The sequence below is a fragment of the Lithobates pipiens genome, unplaced genomic scaffold, assembly GCF_037356315.1.
Source record: "Lithobates pipiens isolate NorthernLeopardFrog02 unplaced genomic scaffold, aLitPip1_a1.2 Scaffold_8, whole genome shotgun sequence".
In the NCBI taxonomy this organism is placed as follows: domain Eukaryota; kingdom Metazoa; phylum Chordata; class Amphibia; order Anura; family Ranidae; genus Lithobates; species Lithobates pipiens.
The window spans coordinates 2,702,138-2,708,724 of NW_027507903.1; positions in this window are offsets into that span (position 1 = coordinate 2,702,138).

A 6,587-nucleotide genomic window follows, 5' to 3' on the forward strand; every position below is an offset into this window, starting at 1 on the left:
CCAAGGACCCAGAGAAAAAGAAGTCTCTCCATCTAGCACTGGATCGTCTATTATCCCAGTCGGTGATATCAGAGGTCCCCTTAGTGGAACAGGGCACAGGTTTTTATTCAAACCTTTTCACGGTTCCAAAACCAAACTGATAAGTAAGACCTATTCTAGTTCTCAAAGATCTGAATTGGCACTTGAACATCCAATCCTTTTGCATGGAGTCAATCCGATCGTTTGTTGCCATCCTGCAAGGAGGAGAGTTTTTGGCTTCTATCGATATCAAAGATGCATATCTCCACGTGCCAATATTTCCCGCTCACCAGAAATTTCTGTGCTTCGAAATAGAAAATCATTGTTTTCAGTTTGTGGCCCTGCCATTCGGTCTAGCCACAGCACCACGGATATTTTCTGGCACCTCCTTTAGCCAGATTAAGGGCTCAAGGCATAACTGTCTTAGCCTATTTAGACGATCTGATTTTAATAGATCATTCAGTTTCAGGTCTAAACCAGAGTCTGGTCACAGCTGTACACTACCTGGAATCTCTGGGTTGGATTCTCAACCTAGAAAAATCCTCCTTTAATACCATCAAGGAGATTGCAGTACTTGGGTCTGGTCATACATACCATACAGAAAATGGTATTCCTACCCCAGACATAAATCCGTTCCATTACAGAAATAATTCAACTCATCACAGCAAAGAAAAATCCTTCCATTTGTTTATGCATGAGATTGTTTGGGAAAATGATGGCCTCCTACAAGGCTGTCCGTTATGGGCAGTTTCATTCAAGACTGCTACAAAACACAATCCTGGCGGCCTGGAACAAAAAGGTTCAGGCCTTGGATTTTCCAATGCACCTGGCTCCCGACGTGCGTCAGAGCCTAAATTGGTGGTTGATATCCAGCGACCTCCAAAAGGGAAAATCGTTTCTACCAGTCTCCTGGAAAGTGGTGACAACAGATGCCAGCCTTCTAGGCTGGGGAGTGGTCCTGGAAGAAGATTCCATCCAGGGGAGATGGTCCACGTTGGAGAGGACCTTGCCTATCAACATTTTAGAGATTCGGGCAGTTCGTCTGGCTCTAAAGTCTTGGATGGTCAGACTAAGGGATTGTCCTGTCAGGATTCAGTTCGACAATGCCACGGCTGTTTCTTACATCAATCGCCAGGGGGGCACGAAGTCGTGCAGCCCAAAGAGGTGAATCATGTTCTAGCTTGGGCAGAACACAACATTCCTTGCCTATCAGCAATATTCATTCCGGGAATAGAAAATTGGCAGGCAGACTACTTGAGTCATCAACAATTTCCCGGGGAATGGTCTCTTCACCCCGACATCTTCCTAGCAATATGTCAGAGGTGGAGTACTCCAGACGTGGACCTGTTTGCGTCCAGATTCAACAACACGGTCGACAACTTTGTGTCGAGAACAAGGGACCCGCTAGCTTGCGGAATTAGTCTTTCTATGGGATCAGTTTTCACTGATCTATGCATTTCCTCGAGTTCTGCTACTTACCGTCTTCTTCGCAGGAATGAAAGGAGGTGATTCTGGTGTCCCCAGCATGGCCCAGAAGATCTTGGTTTGCCGAGATCATAAAGATGGCAGTAGGTGTCCCTTGGACTCTGCCATTATGGCCAGACCTTCTCGCACAAGGTCTGGTATTCCATCCTACCTTACAGACGCTAAATTTAATGGTTTGGCTATAGAGACCCACATTCTAAAAGATCGTGGGTTGTCTCCTTCAGTAGTGTCTACATTGATTAATGCCAGGAAGCCGGCTTCCAGAATCATTTACTATAAAGTGCAATGAAAGTGTACGTGAAAAATCAAGAAATTGAATTACAAAATATATAACACGACCAGTACCCAAAGTGAATCACAAAACCTAAAAAGTATATAATAAAAAATATATATAAATAAAAAATATATATATAAATCAAAAATGAATAAAAATAATTTTTGATTTATATATATATTTTTTATTTATATATATTTTTTATTATATACTTTTTAGGTTTTGTGATTCACTTTGGGTACTGGTCGTGTTATATATTTTGTAATTCAATTTCTTGATTTTTCACGTACACTTTCATTGCACTTTATATATTTTCTCAAGAGTTTTTGTATTTTCATATTAGATTTATCTACTACTCTAGCTGTAAATTGTTGGATATAATCACATCCTAATACTCATGCGATTTTAAGGTGACAGTCGCATTAAGTATCACTGTCTGTGCCATTCAGTTTTTTTCACAGGATTTATGTAAAAAAAATTTTGTTTGTTTTTTGGTAAATTATATAGAGTTTCCGAATACGGTTATAAATATATTAGATAATAATTACACTTGCCATAATCGTGTCCGAGTCGCAATAGGTTAACCTATGAGACTGTATACGATTTTTGGTAGAGGTTGCGTGTTTTTTCTTGTAGGGAACTGAAGTTAGTGGGTTCTAAAGGATTGCATTGTGGCTTCCATTGGATAAAGAGCAATTATCTTCATGTGGTAGTAATTGGATATATGAGACTATTAGTTGTAAAATAGGTCGTTGGTTTTATTGGACCTGCTGGCACTTTTTGAGATTTTTTCCTCTAAAATACATTTCTTTTTTAAGTATTGAGAACTATTATTCTTTTTTGTTAAATAGGTAGCGCCAGTTACCCCGGTTGTTAAGTTGTAATAGTAGTAGAATTTGCACTCACATTTAGTAGGCAAAAATAGGCATTGAACAAAAGAGGGGTCATCTGGTGTATCTGATTCAAACGTCAGCCAGTGATCCGGTCCACATCTGTCATCCTGTCATTCCTATTCCTCTCAGTATGGTCCACTACTGGTGTTTAGGAGAAAGCCGGCTTATGGTGGACGCAAAGTATGTAGGTTTAAAACGAGGCTTGGGAAGCAGAGATGGCCAGGGCGCGGAGCTGTGACGTCATAGACATGCGACGCGTTTCTTGAGCGCGCGGGTCGAGATTGTCAGACGACCGCGCTCTTTCATCAGGCAAATCAGAATAGAATGGAGGGAGCCAGGAATTTAAATAGGGGCAGGTTAAAAACATCAGGCGTGGCTAAAGGCGGACTAGGACGAGTGATGGGGCGTGGCCACAGCGGAGTGTGAGGAAAGGATAGATGTGATGGGTTAAGAGAGGGGAAGGGACGAAAGAAGAGGAGATGTACGGCATGATTATAGAGAAGGGGAGGGGGAAACCTATCAAGTGACACTACGGCAAGTGGGTCTATGGGGAAATGCTATGTGCATATAGGCAATAGCCTGAATTCTGTTATACTAATAAGTAAACGGAGAAAAAGCAACATGTTCACTTGACGGGAGCTGGGGTTATATCGAGAGGGAAGAGGCATGTAAGGAAAAGGAGGACTAGGCAGAACATATAATACTTGTGAAAAAACAGAACTATACAGTTCCGCCCAGGGGGCGGTCCCTCTGGTAATAACCCCTCAGCCTGCTTCCTGCAGCTCAGTTTTTTTTCTGCCTAGTGAAGGAGATGGACCTAGGCTCCCTGCGGGACCATTGGTCCTGGGATTTATTTTTATTTTTTTTGCTGAATGTTTGCCTTTTGCACAACATTTTAAGATCCTGTGATCTGCTATCAACATCCGGCTGGGTGACAGGTTGGATATTCTAGATCAGTGATGGCGAACCTTGGCACCCCAGATGTTTTGGAACTACATTTCCCATGATGCTCATGCACTCTGCAGTGTAGCGGAGCATTATGGGAAATGTAGTTCCAAAACATCTGGAGTGCCAAGGTTCGCCATCACAGTTCTAGATCCTTGTAGTCTCCCCAGCATGGCCATCGAGCATGTGCAGACCCAACTACGCGCTGGGTCGGCCACGACATGCCCCTCAGGCTCCAGGGGCGGCCGGTGAGCGCAACACTCCGGGGCACACATATGACCGGACTACCAATGTCCTTGTCACAGTGTGCCGTGGCCTGCAGCCACCCCGTACTGCTCGGAGAGTGAGTCTGTGATGGGATGTCCCCAGCTCGTTCGGATGGTAAGTACAGCTCTCCCTGCCTGCGCGGGATTGAGCAGTTGGGCATTCCCTGGGAGGTCGATTAGGGGGTCCCTCTCCTTCCTCTCTTCTCTCCCTGTCCCCATTTTCCCTCCCCCCCTCCTGTTTGGGATGCTGCATGATGGGCTGCTGAGCGGTGTGTGTACCTGCAGCCAGGGGTCCCCTGGGGGGCTTTCACCTTATATAGCTGGGTGTCTGTGTCCCTGGGTGTCTGTGGTCTCCCCGCTGGGTGACTGGAGGTTTGCATGTGCTGATTGCCATATCGCTCTTCTGCCGTCATTTTCTCTGTCCTTTTACTGTGTACAGTTGTTTGTCAGCCATGTTTGGTGTGCCTCGGTGGAAAGCATGGTCAGGGGCCATTTTCCTTGTGATTATGTCCTTTATACAGGCAGCCATTTTGTTGTAGCCCAGCAAGGTTTTTATCCTCAGCGCTGGTCCCTGCTGCTTAGAACGGTGCAGTTTTTTTCTCAGGACACCTTGGGAGCTGATACTGGACGCAGACACCTGTAACTGAACGGCTCAGCACTCAGTCGGGGTGGTGAATCCTGAGGTGGGGGCCCCTCAGTCTGCAGCTGCTAGGAGGATGGGATTGTGCACCTGTCCTAAGTCCCCAAGGGTGGCACAGCATGGGTTCAGAAACCGGCTCGTCCGCAAACAGTGCAAACAAGCCTTTGGACTCGGACAGGGTGGAGGCTGCGTGCGGGCGCAAAGGTGGTAGAAAGCGGCCCCTACCCCCCCCCCCCCCCCCGTCCTCCAGGGAGAGCTCTGATGCAGACTCTGGCCCCACTGGGACTGGCGGCCCCTACTCTGTTGCTTCAAATGACGCTGACCAGTACTGATTGGACAGTGAGGATGAGTCCCTGTCCGGGTCCATGCAAGACAAAGCGCTAGTTGGAGCACTTATCACAGTTGTGTGTGATACCCTGAAAATTCAGGATACAGCAGGTTCCTCTGCTGAAGTAGCGGTCCCTTTTGGGTCCCGTAAGCCAACCCGAACACCTAAGGTGTTTCCGTATCTGACTTATTTCGATAAGTTCATATACAAGGAATGGGGAAGCCCGCAACGGACCTTCTCGGTCCCTAAAAGAATGGCAGGGCGCTACCCCTTTGAGGAGAGCCCTCTTAAAAAACGGTCAGCTACTCTGGTCGTGGACCCCCCCAGTATCCAGGTTAAACAAAGTAACCATGATCCCGGTAGAGGGGACTCCTGCATTTAAGGACCCTACTGACAGGAAGGCCGAGGCAGTGGCCCGTTCCTTGTTTACGGTTGTGGGGTCAGCAATACGACCAGTACTGGCCACAGCACTGTGTCGCAGACACCTACTAAATGGGTAAAACTTTTGCACCGTGAATTGGAGAAGCAGATGGCTACTCCCATTTGCGTGGAACTAGCAGACCAGTTAGTGCACGGCCTTAAGTACGTTTGTGATGCAGCCCTGGATACGATTCCCTTGCTGTCCAGGGCTTCAGTGTCGGCAGTGGTGCTGCAGCGCCTGATTTGGCTATAATGCTGGTCTGCGGACCAGGCATCTAAAAAAGCCTTGATGGATCTACCCTTCCTTGGTGAGCGGTTCTTTGGAGCCTCTTTGGATAACATTATTAAGAATGTCGCAGGTGGGAAGAGTACCTTGCTCCCACAGACCAGGAAAACTAAGGAGCCACAACGCAGGCAAGGGCCCTCATTTTCCACTCAAAAGAGGCTTTTTCGTCCGTCCGGGACTTCAGCTAAACACTCCCAGTCTGACAGGACAACCTCTGAGGGACAAAAGCGTCCCTGGAATTGCATTGTAAAAGTACAGAGGTTCCGAATGGAATCAGTTCGCTCAGTGGTCGCTGCACTCCATCAAGGGGACTCCCTGGCATCTTTGGACATCCAGGATGCGTACCTGCACATACCCATGTGCCTCAGGCATCAGACGCTTCTCCGATTTGCAGTAGGGGAAGCCCACTACCAGTTTGTGGCTCTCCCTTTTGGCTTGGCATCAGCACCCCGAGTCTTTACCAAGGTATTGGCTCCAACTTTTGCTTTGTTGCGACAATGCGGGATCGCAATCGTAGGTTACAAGAAGCTCGACTGCAGCACGGGAGGTCGCTCACATCCTTCAGTGGGCAGAGCGACATGTACCAGCCTTGTCGGCCAGTTACATCCCAGGAGTATAAAACTGGCAGGTGGACTATCTAAGTCGCCAGATGCTGGACCCAGGAGAATGGGCATTGCATCCGGAGGTGGGGCACACCAGACGTGGATCTCCTGGCCTCTCGTCTCAATCGGAAAGTGCCAAGATTCATATCCAGGACAAGAGATCCATGGGCAGACGCGTCAGATGCGCTGGTGACTCCATGGGGTCAGTACCGACTGATCTACGCCTTTCCTCCACTAAAACTGTTACCACGTCTGCTCCGCAGTGTGGAGGCTGAGGGGATTCCAGTGATACTGATTGCCCCAGATTAGCCTCGGTGTCCCTAGTACGCCGACGCTCCCTGGCGACTACCATTGCGATAAGAACTTTTGTCTCAAGGTCCAATTCTCCATCCTGCTTTACCATCGCTGGTTTTAAAGGCATGGCTGTTGA